The following is a 26,731-nucleotide window of genomic DNA, read 5'->3' on the forward strand; positions in this document are numbered from 1 at the left end:
ATCTGCCCCTTTGCACATTTAAGGCTGCATCCTGCTTGTTGCCATCCATAGACTTCCGTCTAATCTCCTCGGCCAACAAGCTACCCACAACATCATCAAATTTCAGTACTCCACCAAGTGCAAAGTTACTAACAGCTATACGGAAGGTATCCCATGAGGATGGCAATGAACATAAGAGAAATATTGCCTTAGTCTCCGCATCAAAATTCATTTTCTGAGCCTAAAGCTGGCTGAAAATAATATTGAATTCATTCAAGTGAGAAGCAATGGAGACCCCTTCCTTCATCTGCAGCTCAAACAACCTCTTCATGAGGTAAACTTTATTAGAGGCAGTTTCCTTCTCATAAGTGGCACACAGTTTCTTCCACAAATCTTCCATAGTCTGCTCATTTACTACTGTGAAATAAACTGACTCTGCAAGATGAAGTCTAATAGTAGACTTTGCTAATGCATCCAACTCATTCCAATCATCCTCAAACATATCTGCAGGCTTAGCTTCAATCCCTGCCAAGGGTTTAATCTGCTTCTTTTGAATAAGCACATTCCTTATTTGTTCTTTCCACAAAGAAAAGTTTGTCCCATCAAACTTTTTAATGTTGAAAAACTCCTTTTCAGATATGGAAGAGGATGCCATGATGCAAATAAAGCAAAATCCCAAATGCTAGTGCCTGCAAGAGAGAATCACAACAAATACCAGGTGCACCCAAATGTGTATGCCACAATAGACTGAAATATCACAAAAAACTCAAAGCTCAAAGCATCAAAAGATGCATCTGACTCATGTGCATATACTATGCATCCATATGAGCAAATCTGGCCCAAAAGAAAATGCCAATAAGTGCCAAATGACTCAAGCATAAACACCGTCCACTGGCATATGCATCAATTATATCTCATCCAAGAGAGCATAGCACTATCAGTGCATCACCAACAATGTGTGAAAGCTGTCCCTCAGCATAAAATAGCATCCATGTGCAAAGCGTCCATAAAAAATAGCATCCCACAAGGCAATTTGGGCCTATCAGCGCATCTAACAAGGACCGCAATGCATCCAAATGGCCTATAAATCATCCATTGCAACCCAATGCATACCACGAATGAGTGCACATTGCTCAAACTGCAACCAGAGTGATCTGCATAAGGTATGCTCAAGAAATCATAGTCCCACGGTAATGAGCGCTACTGAAAATAGAACCTGAGATGCCTCAAAACATGGGCGCCATTGCATAATCGGACTCAACAAGAAAATCTGCAAATATCTCTCTTCTGCCAGAACTCCAAAATCCCAACCGATGAGTGAGAAATGGGAGTCAACACTTATCCACTGCCATGTGGCATAAATCTAAGGTTTCAAAGCCTTAGTATGAAAAAATGCATAACGGAGAGACGGAATCGAATACACAGAGATCTATAACTCTGAAAATCCTCCACCGAATCGTGCAAGAACTGATAGGTAGGGGTTTTTGGGCGTCCGGAATGCAATGGGACAGACGGTTTTGGAAACCGTGGTCTCAATCACTGGGTCCAACACACGGACTGAAAAACCTTTTTCGAAACAGAGCTATCTGTAAACTCCACCGGAGTGCGAATGATGAGCAACATAGAAGTTTTAGGACCTCTTGAGTCCACCAGAACTGACAGATCTGCAAATGGTTGCTCCAAACTTGAGTTCCAACACCCGGGCAAAAAACGCAGGAACTGACACAGTGAGTCAGAAATCCACTGAAATGATCCCAGATTCAAGAATGAAGGTGTTTCCAAGCTCCTGAAGTAATGTGGATACCAAAAGCAAGCAATAGTTGCCTCTACAAGTCAATACGGAGTCTCTGTCATCGAACGGAACAGGAAAAAGCTCAAAAAAATGACTTTTTCTTTGAAAGCTCTTAACAGGCTCTCAAAACCACTTCGCAAAGCCAAAGTGACTTTTCCAAAGATTCCTCCAAGGTCTCTGCACACTCGGATGCAAGTAAAGTCACCCACAAAGCTTCCCACAGAGCTTCTCCTTCCTCCCACAGAGCTGCTGAGCTTCCAAGCATTCACGCACGCTCAGCTAGATCACCCGGGCTCTGATACCAGTTAAGAGTGCTCTCAACGGAAGCAAGAACAGAAGGAGAGAGAGAGACAAAGAGCCACACAAGTTTTGGTGGGTGCAAAACCACCCTAATCTTCTTTTTCATTCATTTATATATGTGTTTGAGTATTGTACATAACTGGGGTAAAGGCACAGTGACCTTTAACCCCCACAACCATTTCGCCACATATGATGCAGCCCGTGATGCATTCTTACGGCAGTTTTGTCAAGGGAAAACGATTCCACAAACTTTGAAGAGATTGCATAGCTTGGAGCAAGGCGATCAAGATGTGGAAGGTTATGCATCCAAATTCAATTTACTCTTGCAACATGTGCCTGCAGCTCAAAGCCCTGATCAGGAGGTACTCAATGACTACTTCATTTTGGGGCTATCATGGGATCTGCGGACGGCGTTGGCCACAATGGATCGAACACAGACAACGCTCGTGGCAGTCATGGCGCAAGCAATGCGAGCAAGGGAATCACTCCACAGGAGGGCATCCAAGAACCGCAAATCCGAGAAGAGCAAGTCCAAGAAAAAAATGTCCAAATCAAAGAAATCAGATGACAGCAAGGAAGATTCGTATGTGACCAGTTTATACGAAAGGTTTGAAGGTACCAGTTCAGAGGATTCTGACTCGAAAGCAGAGACAAAGTCCCGAAGAGCCTCTAAAGGGGGTAACATCCGTACCTAAAGGCTTGAAGGGTATATGGTGCACTCACTCTCGCAATCCTGGTCACTCCACAGTCGAGTGTGCTCTTAACGCGAATTGGTGCACGATTTGCTTGACTAATACACACAATACGATTAGATGCCACTACAATGGGCACGGCCAAAGAGTGGTTGGTCAGCAGAGCAGCAAGATGCGGCTGCGTCTTTTGTGCAAGAAGAGCCACAGCACCAAGCGTTCGAGTCTCAGCAATAGACGTTCTAGCGAGGCGGAGGCGACGGTGGTTGTGAATGTGGACGTGGAGGTGAGGGTCATGGTCAGAATCGACCCAAAACCTATCTATTTTGCTTGGGCGAAGGCCATTGGGGGAACGAATGCCTGGAGACTCAGGATCGGGATCGGCAACGCACGGAGCGGAAAAAGGTGTCCGGGAAAATGCCCAGCACTTCGATGGTACACATTGTTGATGATGATCCGCTAGTGTGCCCGGAGATTAGCATAATCACCCATGCTGGTACCAAGTTGCGACAAGGACCGTGACTCCCAAGAATGGTGACAAGCTACTAGATTGATCAACTTAGGAACACGTTCGATGCCAAGTCTACGAGTTGGTGACAAAGGAGCCACCATTGATGGATCTGCTAGAGTCCGCAACAACGCCCAGTGAGGCACGTAAGGTGTAGTTTGTGGAACCAGTTGTTCAATCGAAGGCAGAGACTCAAGCCAAGTTCAAGTTACACTTACCAGGAAATGGTCCGAAGGCGGTCGAAGCAACTTTGTTGTCGGTAGCTAACCAAGCAAAGAGGCGGGCTAATTCTCTACAAAGGGAGCTAGGGTTGGAGTGAATTTGGAGGCTCCTATCCAAATTTCATTGGGCAGATTGCTTAATCTAGTTTCAAGATTCCACTAGCAATTGTTGCATTCCCTGCACACGGAGTCTGAACCAGAAGAGGTGGAGCTATGTCAAGCTGATTCATGCCCAGTTTTTGGCAGTTCCTTTGAGCAACATGAGAATTCTGATCATTTCTGCAAAGGCACAAGGTCGGAGTTTTGCTCAGTGCTGGTAAATGGCGGTTCGAGGGTCAATATTGTCACTTTGAAGACCTACCAAGAAATGGGATGGATGTCTTGGGAGTCAGTGCCATTCTTAGTCCGCATGGCTGTGGTGCTCAACATGGAAGCCGCAACACCAAAGTATAGCATCCTTTTGGGTAGGCCTTGGTTGCGGCGGCGGCAAGCAAAAATCAAGCAAAATTGGGAGTAGAACATCATTTCAATGCGGAGAGAAAAGAAGAAAGTGCAGGTCACAATGGGAGTGGCGGCACCATTGGTGGATGTGGTCCCAACCTGTGTTGGCCGAGACGGTGAACATGGTGGATGGATTGGAGGATGATGAGGAGGAAGCCTTTTTCAAGGCAAATCTAGAGTTGGTTCCTATCTTCACCATCGATGTGGAAGGCATTACGGACAATTATATGCATCAAAGTTTTCTAGCAAATGTGGTTATCCCTATTCTAGAGGAGTATGAGCCCCAACAAGTAGTAGCAGAATTGGATATACAAGATCTCCAGCAATAGGAGAGGGAATTCGAAGAACGGATGAGTAGAGTCACGCGAGTTCAGGAAGATGCTCTGGATATGGTTTATCTTGGAGTAGATGGAGCATCTAAACCAGTCAAAGTCAGCACTTTGTTGACAAATTGAATTTCGTAGTGAATTGATTGCCCTCTTGTGGGAATTTTTTGATGTGTTCACCTAGGACTATGCGGATATGAAGGGGCTAAATCCAAAGTTTTACCAACACTAGGTCAACCTCAAACCAGATGTCACTCCGACAAAGATACAGAGGTATCATATGAATCCGCATGTGGCCAAGCAAGTGTGTGAAGAATTGGAGCGCTTGTTGTGGGTTGGATTCCTTACACCAATTGAAAATCCATAGTGGATTTCCTTGATTGTCATTGTGCCAAAGAAAATCAAGAAATTGCAGATTTGTGTCGACTACCGCAAGTTGAATGCGAACACAAGATCCATTTCCCTTGCCCTATATGGATTCTATGCTCGATGAAGTGGTGGGGCATGAGGTGGACTCCTTCTTGGATGGATATAGCGGGTACAACCAAATCTGAATGGCTACATTCATCACATCATGGGGGGTCTATGTCTGCACAATCATGTGGTTCGGATTGCAGGATGCTCCCTTGACGTTTTAGCGGGCAATGCAGGAGATCTTCGGGTCCTATTTGATAGATTTCATGAGGATTTTCCTAAAAGACCTTAGTGTGTTTGACACATTCTAAGAGCACCTGGAGCACTTGTGGAATGTTTCCAATGATGCAAGGAAGTCTTCTTCAGTTTGAATCCGATGAAATGTGCATTCGTAGTCCGCAGCGGCTGACTCCTAGGGCATGTGATCTTAGCGGAAGAAATTGCAATGGATCTAGATAAAGTGGTAGTAATTATGCAAGCCTTGGTACCAACAATGCCTAAGGAATGCTTGCAGTTCTTGGGCCAAATTTGATGGCATGGCAGACATTGATGGCGGTTCCTGGCTCACATGCCAATTCCCTCGAATGCATTGGCACATGTGGAACCGAAGGCATTTGTGTGGACCGCAAAGTGCGACCAAGCATACCGGTGGTAGCTAAAGATTCAGCTTTCTAGAGCATCGGTATGTTGTCTCCTGATTGGGAAAAGAATTTTCATGTGCTCGTGGATGCCTCGGATAGAGCTACTGGGAGCATCTTGATGTAGGAAGATGCGAATAAATGGTATCGCCTAGTCTACTACGCGAGCTAACGGCTCTCAATGGGCTGAAAAACATTATTCTATCACGAAGCAGGAAGGACTGGGCATGATCTATTCTATCAAGAAATTTCGGCATTATTTGTTGGGCCAACCGTTTGTCTTCCATGTTGATCATTCCGCATTATTATATTTGGTGAAGCAAAAAAGTCTTATGGGTAGGTTGGCATGATGGGTGTTGCTCTTACGACTTTGATGTGATTCATCGCCCGGGCTCATAGCATGCAGTTACAATTACCTCTCCCGACTGGAGTCTAGAGAGCTGCCAACGGGAGTGGAGGACGAGTTCCCTGATGCGGAGCTAGCAATGATTTTTTGGGTAGATCCAATCACAACAAATGCTAAAGTCATCCCAGAAGGACCATGGTCATGGTATGATGAGATGCTCTCGTTCCTATCTACTCGCATCATGCCCAAGTACATGAATCGAGATCAGAGGAAACGATTGACATTGCAGATCCGATCCTTTGAAGTAGTCCTAGGACAGTTGTACTGACAAAACCTGACTGAGGCGCTCTTGCGGTGTGTTCCACCTCATGAGCAGGAAGCAGTGTTAATGGAAGCCCATTGTGGGGTTTCAGGTGGCCATTTTGCAGGCGAAGTCACCGTCATAAAGAAAGTTCTGCAGGCAAGGTTATGGTGGCAGACCATACAGAAAGATGCTCGATGTTGCAACCTTTGCCAATGGTTGGGACAACCCACTGATTGAGACTGCATGCCACTTAATCCCATCTTGCCTCTCAAACCATTTCAGAAATGGGGCCTGGATTTCATGGGTCCATTCAAGCCCACAGCTACCCACACAAGAAATTGCTACACTCTGGTAGCCACGGATTATTGTACCAAATGGGTGGAAGCTTGGGCCTTGCAGGACAACACCGCAAAATTGGTCACAAAGTGTTTATACCATGATGTGCTCACTCGCTTTGGGTGTCCAATTGAGATTGTCAGCGACAAGGGGACTCACTTTGTCAACAAAGTCATCAAGTGGATGAATGCTTTTTATATGGTGATTCACAAGAAGTCTTTCCCCTATTATCCGTGCAAGCGAACGGATTGGCAAAGTCTACAAATCATACATTCAAGAGGATCATGTTGAATGAGCACCGCACAGATTGGGATGACAAGTTACTGCTAGCAACATTATGGGCATACCCCACATCATTCAAGGTGGCCAGAGGGTTGACTCCTTTTAAGTTGGCGTTTGGGCTAGAAGAAATCACACCGATCGAGCATATTGCTTCGAGTCTGAGGATTGCGGTGGAGGATAGGCTGCTTCCACAGGACTCTATGGTATTCCGGTTGGATGTTCTAGACCAATTGGATGATTTGTGACTGGAGACCTATTATCTCACCTTGGAGGTTCAAGCACGGTGCAAGCGGAGGGTGGATTTGGCTTCCAAGAAGAAATCTTTTGAGTACAGGCAACTAGTTCTTCTATTCAACACTCACCTTGGGAAAATGCCAGGGAAGTTGAATATGCGATGGTCAGGTCCATTAAGGGTTTTTCATGATTGCGGATCGACATCATTTTATCTTGCGGATTTGCAAGGGCACGTACTTCCACATCCAGTTAATGGGTTTCGGCTTCATCCATATCATCATGATGGTAGTCTTCAATGCCCATTCCCCATCTCTAATGCAGCGCAGATTTCCTGGATTGAGGTGGAGGTGGCCAAGCTATCGCATGAGGGCACATGGTAGAAGGGTTCGTGGCATGATGACGATAGTCTTCTACGAGCTCCTAACCTAGTCGCCATGTAACTCAGTATCGTAAGGGTAGGATATTGGCAATCTGAATTACAACTCTTGAGCAATTGTTTGCATGTACCAGTTGCTTACTGCGTGCTCTTCATCGCACTTGCAGTTCTCTTAAGTGCATTCGCCTTACAGCTCTGATTAGCGTTCATTGGTAGCTCTGTTCTTCTCCTTTGCCTTGTCATGGGGATGGCTCATGCTCAATTTCTTCGTCTTCTTCCATTGGTGTATATTGATTCCCAGTCGATTGATGCTCATCTCTAGTGGCTATAGATTCCGCGTTTCGGCAGTATTGATTGGAAGAGGGTGGTTGTTCATCCATCAGCATCGGTGCTTTGCCAGCAATTAGCGGTAGGATCTGCTGTGGAGTTCTTGGATGACCATCAGGAGCTGAGAATGCAATTGATTCATTAGCGGCTCTTTTTGCCTATGAATGGAGGGATGATCATGCAACCAATGTGTACATCGATTGGAGCTCCTAGTAGGGGCGAATACAAGCTGAGTGGGTGTTTGGATGCTCACATGAGGGATCTATATCGCTGGATACTTGAGTCACTGTTCTTGCAGGCCAAAACATACACCATCACTCCTCGGACATAAGGGATGATAGCAGTTGCTGAGGAGAGGGCGGTGCCATGGGCTCGAATTCTGAAGGAGTGGATTCATGCAAAGGCTTTACAAGTGGCAACTCATGTGGATAAGAAATAGATATGGATGCAGAGGAAGAGGAGATTTATGCAACAACAGATGCCACATCAGATGAAGAGAGTGAAGATGAGACCTCTAAGAAAAAGAAAAGATAGAGCAAGGACAAAGACAAATCAAAAGGCAAGAAGAAAATAGACAAACTCTCTAAGTTAGAGCAAATGATCAAGAAGCAATTCGAAACTTTAAAGACGCCCCCACCTCCACCTAAAATTTCTTGTGCATTTTGTGGGAAGGATAATCATGAGAAAGAAAGATGCTGGTACAATCCAAATTATAGGGAAAGGGTTCCTCCTCATGTACAAAACTCAAACAACCAAGCCCCACCTATGGTGGTAGCCAATCAGATTGTAGTATAGGCAACCAAGGACAACAAAGATTCAACAATCCACAACAAAGAAGACCCAATCAACAGAATTGGTGGAATCAACAAGGGCAAAACCAGAATCAACCATGCGCATACTGTGGCATGGAAGGACACAGATAGGGTCCTCAATGTGAACTTTGGTGCAAGCACCGAGGAGAAAGAGGAATCCCCATTATTAACTATAATGCACGTGGTAATAAGAATCAGCAAAACAACAAGCACCACTAGGCGTTCACGGTGTACTTGGATCCTAAAAATGAGGATTACAAGAAACAAACTCAAAGAAGTCAGAGTAATATACAAGCACTAGCAGTGACCAGATCTAAAGGTACAAAGCCCACCATGCTTGGCCTTGGAGATGCACCAAGAATGACAACAAAGCAAATCAACTGGCCCAATAGTTAGAAATCAAGCTCTACAGCAAATACTAGAGAATAATGCAGCATCAAAAGCATAAAGATCACTACTCTACAACAAAGGCAAGGCTAAGCTCAACCTTGGACAAGTTCGAACATAGTCCGATAGTCTTCTGACAGAAGATGTTTGACATCAGGCTACAGCTATTCAACTTCGGCATGGCAACATACATCAATTCAACAAGACCCCAGACACACAAAGAAGAGTACAAGCCTCCCCGACCAGAAATATATTCCAAAAGACAAACAAGAGTTGCTAGCCGCTAGCTCGGACTCAACATAGAAGCAAAATAGTGGTGACAAAATCAAGATAATAGAAATCAAAGAGGAACAAACAGTTCCAATTCTAGACACCGTGTTCAAAAACAAAAGTAAGATACAGCAGAAGGAAAAGAAGGACCAGGAAGATCCCACACTCTTCAAGAGCTTTTGGAGTCCAAAGTGCAAATAACATTAGATCAACTTCTGAATCTTGTGCTTTTAAGCATCAATTATGTCAAAATTTGCATTTTATAGACAATCCTCTACCCACAAATCAACCACTGGGTGATGATGAAGAGGAAACCCCCGATAGCTACACATCTAGTATTGAAGATGTGGATTATCAAGTCTCACTCATAGATGTGGATTATAAAAGGCAAAGGATCCCTGCGATACTAGTTGATGGAGAGTCAAGAGTGAACATCCTCTCTGAGGATCTCTTAGAAAAAATTTGTTGCAAGGAACTTGCACCAGCACCATTTTAGGTCAGAATGGCTGGCCAAAGGAGGATACAACCTCTTGGAATGCTATGAGGACAAGAAATTACTATTATGGGACTCTCCTTTATAGTTACCTTTGTGGTACTTAGGATGGAGGAAAGAGATTGTGCATGTTCCATGTTATTGGGGGCAGACCATGGTTGAGAGCTACCAAAGTAAAACAAGACTGAGGATTAGAAAGAATTACAAGCAGGAAAGGAAAAAAGAAGTTCAAAATCAATCTCTCTTCTAGGAGAAGCTTCCCAAAACAAGCTCAGCCACTACAAGCAGAGGGCATTAATATGATAGCAGAATTTAAAGAGGATGAAGAAGAAATTTTCCTTAGGAGAAATCCTACAGTTTTTCCTATCTTTGAAATTAATGTAATCAAAATTATTGATCAATATACATGCTCAAGTTAACAAACAGTGCCATTTGACCTACATCCGACCATGGTAGAGTAGAACACAGTTGGAAAACAATCGGAACTAGATCCTATTAGCATTAGCATCCAAAGTGACAAGCAGGCCCAGCCAGATGACCCACTACATGAGGATACTCAGAAATCAATTGCACATGCCATCCTAGAAGCTGAAGCTCACTTTGAAGAACATATGCAAAAGAGTGCTAGAGTTTGACAAGATGACTTAGAGGAGATGAACCTTGGAGACCCCCAAACCCCCAAGATAGTTTTGGTAAGTATAGGCCTTCCCCCACCTTTGAAAATGGCTTTACAAGACCTATTGACAAAGTATAAGGATACTTCAACTCTTCAATGTAGCATGTTGTGCTGGCAACCAATCAAAATGAAACCAAAGCCACTTGGTTCCCAATGGCTCTAACCGATGAGGCTTCGGAATGGTATCTTGATGTTCTCGTAGAGGAGAGAGTCACATGGGCATTGCTATCTGACCAGTTCAAAAGAAGATTCCAAACAAAAAGGGCTGCAAGATGACCCCACATTACAACTCGGCAATATAGATATGCACAAGAAAGAAAAGGTTATAACATACCTGGGGAAAAATCCATTCACAAGGATATGAAAAAAGTCAGCAGCTATGCACATTTCAGCGATGCTCATGAAGTTGCAATTGACATTGAGGATGGCATGACCAATTTTGTTAGCGACAATGATGGCTATAAATCAAGTCATTGTGACAAGAAATCTTCAAAGAAGGGAAGCACTTCCCACAAAGATTGCACCACAAAAAATAGAGTGGAAGCCATGGCCCTAAGAGTAAAAGAAAAAATGATGCAGACCATCGAGCAAAAGTTGCATGTCTCTCAGCCAACCACAGTACCCACGGAGAGAAAATATTTGGTGCTCACATTGTATGGCCAACCATATAGCCAATGAATGCCCGATCTTGAGGAACAAACTCAACCCACCAGAAGTGGCTCAACCCCCATGCTTATGGTGCCCCATTTGCAATGCTACAAGGCAAGATGTAAAATTTGCTTCTACAATATGAGGGTAGCGTAACCCAAGCCCCAACAATACCAACAATCACCGCAAATCCCAGTGTACAAACAACCAGGACTGGCACCTAATGCACAAGTGCCATGTCCACCCACTCCCAGTGAGAACACAAGTGCCTCAACTAATGAGGAATCCCAATCCTCCGCAATATCCACAGGCTCCTAATCTTACTCCAGTAGTTCTGGTGCACCAACTCTAAACTGAAGAGCAGGAACCTCACTATGAGTATGAAACAGAATACCCTATGTGCTTCATGGATGGTGCTGAAGGACTCATTCCGATGTGTGCAAATCAAGTAAGACCCACCACATATCGAACACCCATCAAGTGTTTTGGTTGTGGAGAAAACCACCGCATAGCAGAATGCACCCACAAGGGTAACCCCACTTCATTCCAACATCTGTGCAAAGAATGCAGAGTTGGGCATGCTTGCATGGATTGCCCACTAAGAACAAAGCCTCAACCAACCACGGAAGTAAAACTTGAAGTACCCCTGGGGATGATAAGTGTGGAAAATCACAGTGTGGCAACATGAAGTGTTGCATCACAGGCGGTCTTGATCATAACAAGACAATAGAAAGAAGCAGCATGGCAAAAACTCCTTTTCGCTCAAAAAGCAAAGAGCCCTCTGGCAAAACAAGCCATGCAAATCCCACAATACAATGATACCATGCCTAGTACATCCATGAAAAGTGCCACCCAAGGAGCCAAGGAAGCATACCCCAATGCTAAAATTGAAAAGACGCGCTACCAAGCCTTGAAGCAATGGGTTCAACAAGAACAAGAAAAATTTGAGGCAGACAGGATGGAAGCAATAGAGGTCAGAGCACCATCAGCACCTAGCATTGACACAGTGATTGATCCCAACAACTTCCAAGAGGTAATAGAGCAACATGCAAAACATCCCCAATTGGATGGCACTGCACTAGCAAGCTTGATAAGTTGCCCAATCATGATGCCAATTGGGACCTTACTATAAGTTACAGTCATCCTTCAACAAGCAGGGCAACACTTGATTAAGAATCATTGTTCAGAACTCTCAAACTGAGCTTAGGCTCCTCTCTTTTTTGGTTACCAAGGTTTCTGTTTCCCACTCTTAGTCCATGGTTTTCTTGTATGCAAGATAGAAATTCCTCTCTAGAGAAGAACATTTTGTCAACTCTTGACATCATTGTACAAATCATATGATTATAATATAATCAACTTTTTCTAGAATGAGACAAAGTTTGAAAGAGTTCCATCAAAGAGAGATGTGGTTGGTGGATACACATGTTATGGTTTAAGTTAAGACCTAAGACCACTATGTACACAAAGTACATATGCTTAGTAAACTTCCCTTTCTCAAACTTCTGGATAAAATCTACACATGTGCATTGTGGAGTCTCACTTATGGCCACATTTTAAATACTACCAAAAGGAGTTATTGCATAACTTTTAATTTGAAAGGCAACCTTGTTATTCTAGTTCATGACTTGCTCCCACACAACCATCACTTTTAAATCTATTGGACCTTCTTGATCCTATCATTTGCTATAGAAGAAATCGTTCTTGTCTATCTTCTTATTCCCCTTGTTGCAATCGCAGCTACATTAGGAGCACAATCTGACACCACATTATTGACTTGCACTTTGTTGACCTCCAATGTGTACCCTGCTTTTCTCAATAAATCCACTTTCTCCTGGCTCATGTTAGCTCCATTGTTAGCTGGCCATTGTTGTGGTAGCACTGTGGGTGGATTCACAATGTTGTTGGTTAGATGCCATGTATGAAATGAACTCTAAACAAAAACACCCTAACCATAACTAGCAGTAAAAAGCCCTACCCCTTTTTTTGCTCTTTATGTTAATCCTCACTTTCTCTCTCTTCTTTGCCTCCCCTCTCTATATTCCCTTTCTCTATACCCTTTCCTCATCCCTAAACATTTTCCCTCCATACCATCCTATGAAACACCTCTATCTTGCCCTGCCTTCCTATCTCTCTCAAGGTCTTTCCCTCATCTCTCTTGCTCTCCCCTATCTCTCTTCCTTGCTCTCTCACTCTCTTACTTCTCTCTTCCCCTCTCTTCCTTTCTCTCTCTTTCTTCCTCTTGCTGCTGCCTCCCCCCCCTCTCCCCCCCCCCTCTCTCTCTCTCTCTCTCTCTCTCTCTCTCTCTCTCTCTCTCTCTCTCTCTCTCTCCCTCCCACTCGCTCCCTCCCTCCCTCTGGCCCTCCCTCTCTCTCTCTCTCTCTCTCTCTCTCTCTCTCTCTCTCTCGCCTACCTCCTCTCCAACCGTATCTTGAAGTGATTTAAAAATATTTTAGTTCTTGGTTGGATGCAAGATGCAAAGAAATTGACATTGATCTCTTCAAGGGCTTGATATTTTTTGTTCTTAGAGTTTTAGAAGGTGAATGTTGCCCAGCGATTATATGATCATATAGATGATAGCCGCTCCACCCAATGCCCCACATAGGCAAGCTCAATAGCTATAGCATAAACACAACCCTAATGAAGAAGGCGATAAGAAATCCATCAACCATAAGGAAATAGCCCGACATGCTAAGCAAGACAACCATCACCCAGAGTGGCAAGACTAGAGAATGTTGACACTCTAATATGCTCACTCCCCAACAGTTAACTCACAAGTGCTTGGTGCGTGTTGCTCGTCTGCTGTTAACCCAACTATGTAGTGCTTGAAGGAAAATTCCCACTCTTGCAATCCTTAACTATATATGTGTGTGCTTGGTTGTGTCAAACTCAGATGCCAACAAACAACTTAGAGGTCAGGGTTGCTGCTCTACTGAAGGGGAAAACTGTGTGATGAAGGCTGGATTAAGTTACCAACAGTTGAATAGATAGTAGGAATATAATAGACAATTGAAATAAAAGCCACAGTTGTATTAAGAAGTCTATTACAACCAAGGTGGTGAACTACTCCCTCAATAGCAAACTCATATCCTAGCAAGCCAGGTGAGAGAGTGTGAACTACACAATGCCACTCTCTGCCCTCTTCTCCTTGTTACAATGGCTCTTCTACAACTACTATGAACCGACCTTTGAAACTAATGCACTCGGTTCACAAAACCATTATCGCCCTTAGTTCTTGGTTGCCTATGCTTTAGATCGAGGTCATTGCTACCTGTTGTTGCCTGTGCTCGCCATTTAAAAGTTAACAAAAATGCACCGCTCACTACCGCTCGCCATTTAAAAGTTAACCAAGAGAGGAGCGTCGTCTGATCACCAATCATGGGTGTCACCTACTCTTACACTTGTGTTAAGCATGAATGTTGGCCTAACCCAAGGGCCAACATTTCGCCTTGGCTTTTGATGACTAGGCCCTCACAGTTCAAGGCTCACTGGAACCAGGCATTGCTCGAATGCCAATGCTCTAGGGTTAAATCCCCAAGGATACCGTGTGGGATTTTGCCTTGGTCGTGGGGTAGTAGAGGAGGGACCGGCATTAGAAGGACTGGGAGAAGAGGATCCCTGGGCATCGATGGGAGGAGCTTGAAGGAAGATGTTCTATGGGATGGAGGATAAAAGGGATTGCACCTTCAACGTTGATCCAAGGGAGGCCAAGGGTAAAGACTACCCATGCCAATTGGGGTCCCATCAGCCAATCCGTTGACCAAAGATCAAATAAGGGACCCTCAGTGAGGTTCGAAATACCAAGGGCATTGCCAAAATGAGTCGCATAGCACTGAGCTAGGATGACTCCTTGCCACTTCATGCACAGGTCCGTACAAAGATCTCATATGTTATTTCGCATAGAGGCAGCCTCAGTGATATGGCTATAGAGTAGTTTTTCAAGCTCCCTTAGTAATTTGGTAAAGTAATGTGGTAGTTGAGGCAAAGTGGGCTGGGATAACTCATAGATCCAAGCAGCAATGAGGCATCGCTCAGCTTTGTGAATGCTATGTTAGTAGGCTTGCTTAGACCTGGACAAAAAGATCCAAATTCCTAATGGCACGGTATTAGATTGATATTTCAATGGGTGATAGGCCTAAGTAACCCGTTATAAAGAGGTTGTGTGGCAGAGCAAGAGGATTTGGAGCTACCAGATCAATCTATCACCAGGCCTAGTATCAAATAGGAAAGTGGTCACATTCAGGTACATGTCATAGCACATTGGGCACTGGGACGACTACAAGAATGAAATTATGTCATTAAAAATGGGCTCAGCTTCAAAAACATGCTCCAATGAAGTATGCGTAGCCACTTCAAAAACTTTGGCAAAAAGAGACACATGGATACCAGTTTATGAAAAATTGGTCTCATAGGCTATGAGTCCCCACTTTGACTTAGGACTCGGCTTGTCTTGAGGGATCCAACAATAGCAATGCCTATGACGTGTCGTTCTCTACTATCTTAGACTTCCCTAAGCCAGGTTGCCATGCTTCTTGAACTAGAAGCTGCTTTTTGAAGGATGGCACGGTCTCTAGGACAACATGGGAGAGGTGGCGATGACTGATCCTTTGGCGAGTCATCCCATCAGGCTCATTTCGGTAGGCAGCTTTGGTGAATGCTCATTTGGGGCATTAAGGACTTGGATAAGAGATTGAAGTTGGGTAAAGAGCACCAACTTCCATTGGTGCCACTCATCGTTTTCTATTGTGTGTCCCTCTATCTCTTCCATGGCTTGGCAGAGCTATGTGTTTTTAGCTTGGAGATTGGCCAGACATTTTTGACCACATGCAAGATGTTCCAAGTCGACCTAAGTGAGCCCCCAACTGGCACGTGGTATGATATTATTCATCAACTAACACGTTGTTCTAGGTCAGCTTATGCGAGCCTCCAATCGACTTATTGACTTTTTTTTAAATAAAGTTATAGGCTATATCTACATGCTTATAAATAAATACATATGCTAAAATCAAGAAAAACATACACACAATAACTCATGCAACTACAATTCAAATCCTAAGCTTTTCCAAAAGTGAATCACTTCATGCAACTTGTAATGTAAGCTTTTCTATTTTTCCAAAGATTCCTAGTACCTATGATATTTCATGCAACTAGATTGAAATCTTAAGTCATGCAACTAAATTAAAATCCTAAGCCATGCAACTAACAAACTCTTTACCTAATCCTAAAGAGTCAAGACAAGTTACAACTTCAATACTTCATGCAAAAAATTAAAATCATGTATTTTTCCAAAGACGCCTACAATGTTACACAACTAACAAACTCTTTATCTAATAGTATGTAAATGCTAATTATCCAATTAGTATCTAAGTGCAAGTGGATTTTGACAGGCAAAAGCGATCCCACCACTAGCACGAGATACTATTTTGAGCTTAGAAGGACTAACAAAACTTACAAATTTATTTGTAGCTTTTTTTATCATTATTTCTTATGCTTCTTGTCTTTCTCGAGACCCCACGAAATTCTAGGAAGTTCGATAACGTGAATAGTACCAGTGTGGCGCAAGTTTATATAAGACTAACAACACCACATGGTGTAGCTAAACACAGCTTGATGTAATCAATTATACTACGTGGTGTACTTAACACCGTGTGATATAATACCTTACCATGCGATGTTATCTCGGTATACCACTCGGTATATTGATTTAGCATGTGGCAACCTGCTGTAGCTAGTCCTGGTTAAAATTTTCTACTGGACCATTTTAAAACGACCTTGGGTTAATTAAAAATTGCTCAAAACGTTTTAATACTATGTTTTAAAATGCACGTTTTAATACCGTCATAAATCCCTAAGTGTATGTACCAACACATCGGTCTTGAATCAAAATGCAATGACAAGGATGGATCGTGACATAACAGTGAATCGGGATGGCATAAGCACTCAAGTAGTAGACAAAACTTGGAATGGGAATATCAAAGATCAATAGAACTGAATCGTGAACAAAAAATGACAATCGAAACCCAAACGAAGATGCCAGAGTTTGTGGAAGGAATACTATGCTCAATGTCCCTGTAGACTTTACCACTCAACACTCGAATCAAGTGAGCAAGAACTTCCCATACATATTAAATTGGTAGCCTTTACAATGAGGCATGAATCCCTTTAAATCCTTTCCTACCACCAACGGTCATCTAGGACATTGGATGCCGCTAGGCATTAAGGTGATGAGGTGTGAGGATGCTCGAGACATCTGACACAACCACTCTGAGGCATAATTGCCTATAACTACCTACAAAATCAAATGGCAGAATCATAATGACCTTGTTAGAGGAGGCTTTCAACTCAAAGTTGGACGACTCCTTTCTATTGGTCAAAGATACCAATGTTATTAGGATAGGCCGAGTGGAGACACGAGGCCCAGAAGGGTAACATACACCTCAAGTAGTATGCCGTGACTCAATGGATGATCAGGAACTCTTTCACAAGTATGATGAACAATTCATTCGTGATTCTTGGTTAATAACCAACTTAGTTGGGCACACTGCCCACTTGGTGGCATGGTGTGTAGCTATGATGATGTATTTATTTTGTGTTTTTTGGGGTAGATCTTTGAAAAGGGTTTGAAAGGTCCCATGAATTGTAGGCCCAATCTCTAGAAGGCTTCCCATGGTTCACTATAGGTGCATATGGTGTTATAGAATTCTGCTTCGTACTCACAGTGCTCCCAAACATTTTGTGGTTCAGAGGACATGCTTCAAGGCGTGGCCTAAGTGCAATCCTACTACAACAGATGAGTCAAAAGATTGGTTTTCTATATGCTTCATCAATCATAGTCTCTCAAAGGTAGAACAAAATTACTAAATGATTGAAAGGTGGTTACTCACTACAGTCGGTCTTTCACTAAACTCCACTCTTACCTCGAGTAGTAGTCTTCGAGCATTATATCACTGCAACGCGATTTCCCATACTAGAAGTTCCATAGATACCTTACCAAAAAGGTACAATGATGTAGTTGTGTAGCTCGATCACTTATATAAATTCAATATATCATCAGGTCCACAATTCTAAAGAAGTTGGAAATCCCACAACAATAACATGCCAAGAACTATAACACACACCGCACATTCATAAATACAACCCTAGAATATCGGTCTCCCTATACTACCTAGTTTGTAAGAGCATTTCACACAATCTTCTTTTCATAGATGGCTTATCCACACCTCCTAATGCTAGGCTTGTCCCAAGTGCTTTAATATGGTTAACACAAGCGCTATTTCTGCTAGTAGGGAGAGATGGTAAGAATAGCAATATGCCTTGGCACCCTACGATCCCAAGAGCCCTTCGTTGACTTTGGTCTTCATTGTTGTACCTCCCTCTTCTCTTCCAAGAGAGTGTTTTGGGTGTTCTCTTGTTTCCTTCATAGTGCCTTTGTGGTTGTCACTCTATCCCCCTTCACTCCCTTTTCCTTCTTCCCTTCCTCCTCCCTCCTTCGCCCTTCCTTCTCCCTCTCCCTTCCCTTCTTCCTCTTCCCTCTTCCTCGCATGAAGCCACATTGCAACAATCCAGAGGCCGCTTGCGTGACACTTGCGGATGGCTCGTGCTATGCATGGCTCCCACAAGGAGTAGCTAGGAGTTGAGACTCCGTCAGCATATCTTCAACAACCCCATGGCATGTGAGTCACCACTGAAACCCACTACATTTTTGGCACCGCTTGACAAAATATGAAAAAGGGAGAGGAGAAGAGTGGAGATGAGGAGAGAGGGCACAGCTAGAGAGCACACCACAAATGACTAACTGTACACTAGATTTAGTTAAAAAAATAGAATATATACAAACCCTTTTAGGGTTAGGGTTAGGGGATCTAACCCTTTCCTTTATAGCACTCTATAAGGTTAGTGCTATGCACATATGATCACGTGATGGTGCTATGCACACATGATCACATGATGTTGAGCGTGAACTCTCAACACCTTCCCTCAAGATCAACATCATGAAGTAGGCCTTCCCTCAAGATGATGATTCTGGGGAATCGAAGAAGGACTGAGCATTACATTCCATCACACCCCTTTAATGGGAATGTCCTTCCTCTGCATCAAACCAAGAGCTAGTCGGTGTTTCTCGAACAACTCTTTACTGATTGGTTTGGTAAAGACGTCTGCAACATTTTCTTTGCTATCACAATGCTGCAGTGTGATGTCACCAAGTAACACTCTTTCTCTGATGAAGTGCTCTCTGACATCAATGTGTTTTGTCCTGGAGTGATATACTGGATTTTTGGCCAATGCTTGAGCCGATTGATTATCACAGTATATTGTTGTTGGCTTTGATTCAATAAAGTAATCTGTTTCTGACAATAGTCTTATGAGCCATATAGCCTCACATGCACCTGTAGTGAGTGCCCTATATTCTGCTTCAGTCAAAGACAAACAAACAATTGGTTGTTTGTTTGACAACCATGATATAGCACCTTGACCAAGGAAAAATGCATATCCTTGTGTCGGTCTCCTGGTCTCATGATCTCCGGCATAGTCACTGTCATAGTATCCATGCAACCGTGGATGACTTCCTCTGTATTCTATCCCAAACTGTCTTGTACCTCTGATGTATCTCAAGACTCTTTTGGTTGCATTCCAGTGAGACTGTTTTGGATTTGCCATAAACTGTGCTAGTGAGCTTACTGCATAACAAATATCTAGCCGTGTGATTGTCAGATATATGAGAGATCCAATGAGTTGCCTATAGTATCTGTCATTGACTGTAGGCTTTTCAGAATCTTTAGTAAGTTTCAAACTCTGTTCCATGGGAGTGGCTGCAATCTTGCAATCTGCCATATGAAACTTCTTCAGGAGACTGTCAACATACTTGAGCTAACTCATAAATGTGCTATCTGAATCTCTCCAGAACTCAATTCCAAGACAATAGTGCATAAGTCCAAGATCTTTCATGTTGAACTCTGCAGATAAGTCTTGTTTTAGTTTTTTGATGAAGCTATCCTTGCTTCCTGTCACAATCAGATCATCTACGTACAAAAATGCAATAGTAATGTCTTCCCCTTGAACTTTGTAGTAGAGAGTATGATCTGCATTGGACTTCATGTATCCTAGATCAGCAAAATACTTGTCAATTCTGCTGTACCAACTTCTGGGTGCTTGCTTTAAGCCGTAGAGACTTTTCTTGAGATGGCAAACCTTTTTCTCCTTTCCTGGTTCAACATAACCTGCTGGTTGTTGCATGTAGACTTCCTCATCTAAATAACCATTGAGAAATGCATTCTTGACATCGAGCTGATACACATTCCATTTACTGAGTGTCGCTAGTGATATCAAGAACCGTATGGAATCCATCTTTGCTACTGGAGCATAAGTCTCATCATAATCTTGACCATATTGTTGTGCAAATCCTTTTGCAACTAATCTGGCATTGTATCTCTGAATACTGCCATCTGGATTGTACTTCACTTTGTATACCCATTTGTTGGCTAGCCTTCTTTCCTGGTGGAAGGTCACATAATACCCAAGTGTTATTTTTATACAAAGCATCCATTTCTTCATTCATAGCAGTTTGCCATTCTGGCTTGTCTACTGTGTCTTCGAAGTACACTAGCTCTTTTGTAGCCATGATGGTAGTCATAAGAGCATAGTTGGTGGTTTCCACCTGAATTGCTTTGCCTTTCTGAGCATATGTCAATCTGGCTGGTGGTGTGCTTTCCCTAGTAGACCATCTGAGCTGCTGTGGTGTTGCTTGGGGTGTTGTTGGCAATTCTTGCTCTTCTTCATCAACCTGTTCTGTAGATGACTGTGAAGTCGATGCTTCTATCTCCTATGTAGGTGAGGTTTTCCATTCTGATTCCTCATCAAAGATTACATCTCTGGAGATAATGACTTTGCGGTTGATGGGATCATACAATTTGTATGCTTTGCTTTCTTCACTGTAGCCAACCATGATGCATTTGCGTGACTTCACATCCAATTTCCTGCGATGATCATCATGTATGTGGGCATATGCTATGCAACCAAATATGCGGAGATGCCCAATGCGTGGCTTGTGTCCAGTGAATGCTTCATAAGGAGTCATACCTTGTATCGGTTCGGTAGGAAGCCGATTAAGCAAATAGTTAGCTGTAGCTATTGCTTCTGCCCAATACTGATTTGGAAGATGCTTTTCACTAAGCATTGCTCTAGCACTGTCTGCTAAAGTCCCATTCTTCCTTTCAGCTCTTGCATTCTGCTGAGAAGTATCTGCACATGTGAACTGTCTTCGAATGCCGTGATTTTTGCAAAAGTTCATGAATGCTGAAGACATGTATTCACCTCCTCTGTCTGATCTCATGATCTTGATCTTTCTGCCTGTCTGGTTTTCTACCATGGCTTTGAATTCTTGAAATCTGGAAAACACTTCAGATTTTTCTTTCAGAAAGTAGACCCAACAATATCTGCTGTAGTCGTCTATGAAGGTCAAGTAATAAAGTGAACCATTGATGCTGCGGGTATGGGCATAACCCCATACATCTATATGAATCAAATCAAGAATACCTCGTGCACGAGAGGTACTTCTGACAAAGTTGGTTCGCTTTTGTTTACCGAAGTAGCATGCTTCACAAACCTTTCCAAGAAACTGTAGCTTCGGAATCCCAATTGCCATATTCTGATTCCTGAGATCTAACAAGTACTTGAAGTTGACATGACCATATCTCTTGTGCCATTTTGCAGATAGTGGCATCTGTTGCATTTGAGCTGACATGGCATGCTTATCTGGTACTGTAGCTAGCATCTTGTATAAGCGTCCTTCCTTGACACCTTTTGCTACTAGCTGACCTCTTTTGGATTTGTCTCTGATAGTGCATTCATCACCATCGAAGATGACTTTGTAGTTGTGTTCCGTCATTTGACCTACTGACAAAAGATTCTTGCTAAGCTTCGGAACATAGAGCACATCTTTGACTAATCCTTTTGTACCAATGAAATTGTTCATAGGGATAACACCTGTCCCTTGAACCGGATTTGGTGTATTGTCTGCTATGTAGATGACATTCTTTTGACCTTATAATGGCTTCATTTCTGTGAACCATTCCTGATGATTTGTCATATGAGATGATGCACCGTTGTCGATGTACCAAGGATCCTGTTCCACTTGGTCGACTTGATAGCTGTAATCCTCTTTGGGATTGAAATCAGTGTCTAGGTGCATTGTATCAGTCTGATGCAATTCCTCACTTGCAAGAAACATATTTCCATGTTCATTTGCAAAATGACTATGACTAAAATGTCCACCACGATGATTTCCTCTTCCTCAGGATTTCCCTCGATTACTGCTGTTGGATTGACTGCCTTTGTCGTACTGCTTCTTGCAGCAATCTCTTTCATAGTGTCCAAACTTGTGACAGTAGTTGCACTGAATGTTTGACACATTGGTGGATGCATTCCCTCGTCCTTGAAATCTTCCTCGGTTGGAATGATTTCCTCTTTGCTAATTCTGATGTTGTTGAGGATGTTGCTGATGCTGATGCTGATTCTGACTTTGATTTTGTTGATGATGACCACTTTTCTGAAATGATCTACCTCTGTTTCTGCCTTTGCCTCTGCTTCTGTCTGAAGCTATGAATGCCTGATCATTAGAATGACCTTTACGTGATTGAATAGCCTGAGTCCTGAGTTCTTCACCAAGTAGAACTGACTGAAGTTCTTCCAGTGTTGGAATTTGCCGTTGGATGGCAATACTCTGGACTAGATTCTCGTATCCTTCTCCTAGTCCATTCAGGATTACTTGAACCATTTCTGTGGGATTCATAGTCTCTCATGCTGCTGCAAGTTGATTGTTGTAGTCTTTGATGCGGAGTACATAAGCATGACCGGTTTCACTACTGTTGCAGAAACTCTGGTTGATCTGGTTTCTCAGAGTGAGAATCCTGGATGTGTTCTTGGACTCGTAGAGAGCTGCGAACATATCCCATGCTTCTTTTGATGTCTTGACTGTGTTGAGCTATCCTAGCATGACATCTTACACATTCTGCTTGATCAGATGATAGGCATACTTGTCTTTCTTATCCCATTCTGCTTGAGCTCGGGCAATGGCAGGACCTGCTACTGGTGCGGAAACTGTTTGTGTAGATGTAGATCCTGATGTAGATCCCGTTGCTGGTGCTATGACAACAGATGGAGTAGAGCTACTGGTGGCTGGATCGGCCAATGGTCTAGGTATAGATCCATCGACATACTCCCATTTGTCCTGAAGCACAAGAATGGTCTCCATTTGGTATTTCCATGTACCGTAATTGGAGTTGTCTAACTTAGCAGATGCCTCCAGATTGAGGTTGCTAGTCGACATGGTGCAAACAATGTACTCAAAAAAGTGTCTTGAAAGACTCTGTATGAATCAACTGCAAATACACTGAAGATGCCAAGTGAAATCTCTGTACCGTCGGTGAAGATAGAACTGCAGTATATAAGATCTGATCTGTGTTACAAGGCTTGTGGCAATGATGCCCGGAATAGCCAAGATGCTTTACAAGGCTGAAAATCATGTGCACGATGCCGTGAGATAGCCGAATAAGCTTTACAATGGTGGCATGTGTGTGTGAAATCAAGTGCTATCTGCCCACTGAATCAATCTGCAATGCCTCTGAACTCTGAAGTCTGCTCACTGAACTGATGAACGTAAGGTTTCAGGTAATGTAATGATGTGAAATCGCTCACATATGGACTGACTCCGAGTAGGTACTAGTCGGGAATTTCGAGCATGGCTTAGATTGGCAACTTGGGGAAATTCAAAGCGTCCCCTCTATGGCAATCTAGTCTACTCTGATCTAGATCTAAACTAACCGTCGATCGATGAAAGAGCAGCAAATAATTCCTTTTCTTTTGTTCTTTTTAAGTGTTGGGTCAGATGCGTCGATGTAGAGGCAAATGTGCGTGAAGGAAGTGGTTTTGTCGGCGAGGCTCAAATGTGAGTGTAACTTGCGCCAAAATGTGCACATGATGTGACGAGCGGGTAGAGCACGAGCAACTTTCCTTTTTGGAGCACCCTCAAATTCTTCCTGTATCAAGAGATATGACTTGATCTAGGTGGAGGGGCAAAAGGAGTGCAAATGGTGCTCAATGATGATGTGTCATTGTGAGTCACATGCAGTGATGATGTGGCACTGTGCTTAGCAAGAGGTGTGCCTGTGAAGCTCTGTGCTGAGGTGGCAGGAGTGTGTACATGCAGTGTGTGCACAGTGTGCCTAGCAAGGGACCGTGCCTGCAGAGGGTCAGTGCTGACTGGACTGCTAAGGTGGCAGTGCTGAGGTGGCACAGATGATGTCAGTAGGGTGACGTGGCAATGCTAATGTGGCACTGATGATGTGTCCCTGATGATGTGGCACAAGTGACGTGGCACAGGTGACGTGGTTGATGACATGGTAAGTGATGTGGCAGTCGATGATGACATGGCAGTCGGTGATGGCGTGGCCTGATGATGTGGATTGCTGATGTGTCAGTGCTGACATGGCAGTGTGGATAGGTTGATGATGTGGCAATGGTAATGTGGCCAAATGACATGGTAATGGATAAGATAAGGTTGCCACGTGTCGAAACGCGAAGCACCGAAATCTATCAAAGATTCTGACAGAATCTTGGAGATTCCGTTGTCTTCTCCGTCGATGGAGTTCGTTGGAGAGCGCGGCTGGAGCGTCGAGCGTTCGTGAGAGCTTGCAAGTGTCATCGTGGGGGAGCTTGGGCTGCGACACTCTTCGTTGCCGCTCTTTGGAGCGTCACCTTTGGAGACTATGGCTATGAGCTTGGAGTCGGGGTCGCTCTTTGGCCAGGAGGTCGCCTCGGCGCTGTTGTAGAGAAGTCGATAGTGAGTTGCGGCCCTTGGAGAGATCGTTGATGGAGCTTGTTGTGCAGGAATCCTTGGCATGGCATGGCTGCATGCAGGCTGCACTGAATAGAGCCTCTCTGTGGAGGGCCGGTTCATTGTAGTTCGGAGTAACGTTGGTTGCGAGGAGAAGGCGGCCGTCTACTGCTTGCTAGACTGAGGTTGCGGGGCTGTGCACTGCTCTTGTTGGAGAGGCTAAGGCTTCGTTGTTTTGGCTTTGCATGTAGGGCGTTGAACAAGGAGAGCCACTGTTTGGCCGTTGAGTTGAGGGCTATAAGCGGCTGCTTCGTTGGGCTGTGTGTGCGTGGCTGTCATTTGGAGAGCAGCAGAGAGTTGTTGATGTCGGTTGCTAGAGCTTAGCAACGGCTGGAGTAGTGCAATAAGGCCTTAACACAGCAAATCGAGAAGTTCGAGCTCCTCACTGCAGTTGCCGAGGTAGTGAAGGAAAGCATGAAAGTGAAGACTATCACAGAGAATTCCTACAACATGAGCAAGGTCGCTTGCCTCTCAATGGAAATATTTGAAACACGAAATTTCTCAAGGAACTCTTGACGAAAATCCTCTCTCACTCAGAAAGAAGAAATCTCTCTTTCGATTTCTCAGAGAGAATAACTCTCTCTCTCTCTCTCTCTTTCGAAGGAGTAGGGATCACTCCTTAGACTTTCCTGATCTCTCTCACACAAGAAGAAGCACTCAAATGTACTCTCTCAAATCTCTCACAAACAATGAATCAAATGGAAGGAGATTAACGGAAATCTCTCATGGACGGAAATTTTCACATGAATCGAAATTTCTCTCAACGGAAGTGAAGGGAAGGATCTCACAATCACTCAAGAGAACTCTCAATCTCACAATCTCTCTCGCACTCTCAAGAATCTCAATGTCTCAGCGGAAGACAAGGAAGCTCTGATACCATGACAAAATATGAAAAAGGGAGAGGAGAAGAGTGGAGATGAGGAGAGAGGGCACAGCTAGAGAGCACACCACAAATGACTAACTGTACACTAGATTTAGTTGAAAAAATAGAATATATACAAAACCTTTTAGGGTTAGGGTTAGGGGATCTAACCCTTTCCTTTATAGCACTCTATAAGGTTAGTGCTATGCACATATGATCACGTGATGGTGCTATGCACACATGATCACATGATGTTGAGCGTGAACTCTCAACACCTTCCCTCAAGATCAACATCATGAAGTAGGCCTTCCCTCAAGATGATGATTCTGGGGAATCGAAGAAGGACTGAGCATTACATTGTTAGTGGAGTTGTAGGAGAGAAGAGAGGTGGAAAGTGAGAGAGAGGATGAAAATCTGTTTTTTCTTGTAGGAAAGCCATTTGTGAGCATGGGAAGCTTGTCTTTGATGCTTTTTGGTATTTCAAGTTGATAGGAACTTAGTAGGCTTGATTGCTAAGGTGTGTGTGAGGTCTAATCACCTCAAAAAACAACAAAAATAAGGATTCTTGTCAAGTTTTGAAGTAGTTTTGTGTCTTAGAACTCACCATTTTTGAGTTTTTGTGTTTTGGGTTTCAAAAAGTGTTTTTTTCATCGAGTAGGTAGATTAGGTAGTGTAGCATCCCCCCATCACAAAAAATCATGAAACAAAACTGCAAAATCTTCAGAAATCATCAAATCTCAGTCAGCGACACTGTGTGTGACTATCCTATCGAGTCTGTGGTGTAGCTATATCACACCAACCAGATACCCCGCCGACCGGTGCATTAGCTGTATCCCATCGGTCAACCTACATTGTTCCAATGTCATAGCGCTTCCCGGCTAACCTAACCTCTAACTACAGTTTGCCCCGTTGCCCCGAGTTAATGCATGTCAGAGTTACTTCGGCACTGATTTGATAGCTGTTGACCGACGCAGTAGTGTTATCCAACCACCGGCGCAATGAACTCACCCCCACGCTTGTGGTCATAATCATTCCCCTCCATCCATCACGTTACTTCCATCACAATACCCATCGTTGTTTTGATCCCGTTGTCTAGTGTTTTACACTTACCCCATCATCGTT

The sequence above is a fragment of the Dipteris shenzhenensis genome, chromosome 8 (genome assembly GCF_047967505.1).
Source record: "Dipteris shenzhenensis isolate YYH24624 ecotype China chromosome 8, Dip_SZ_1.0, whole genome shotgun sequence".
Classification (NCBI taxonomy): domain Eukaryota; kingdom Viridiplantae; phylum Streptophyta; class Polypodiopsida; order Gleicheniales; family Dipteridaceae; genus Dipteris; species Dipteris shenzhenensis.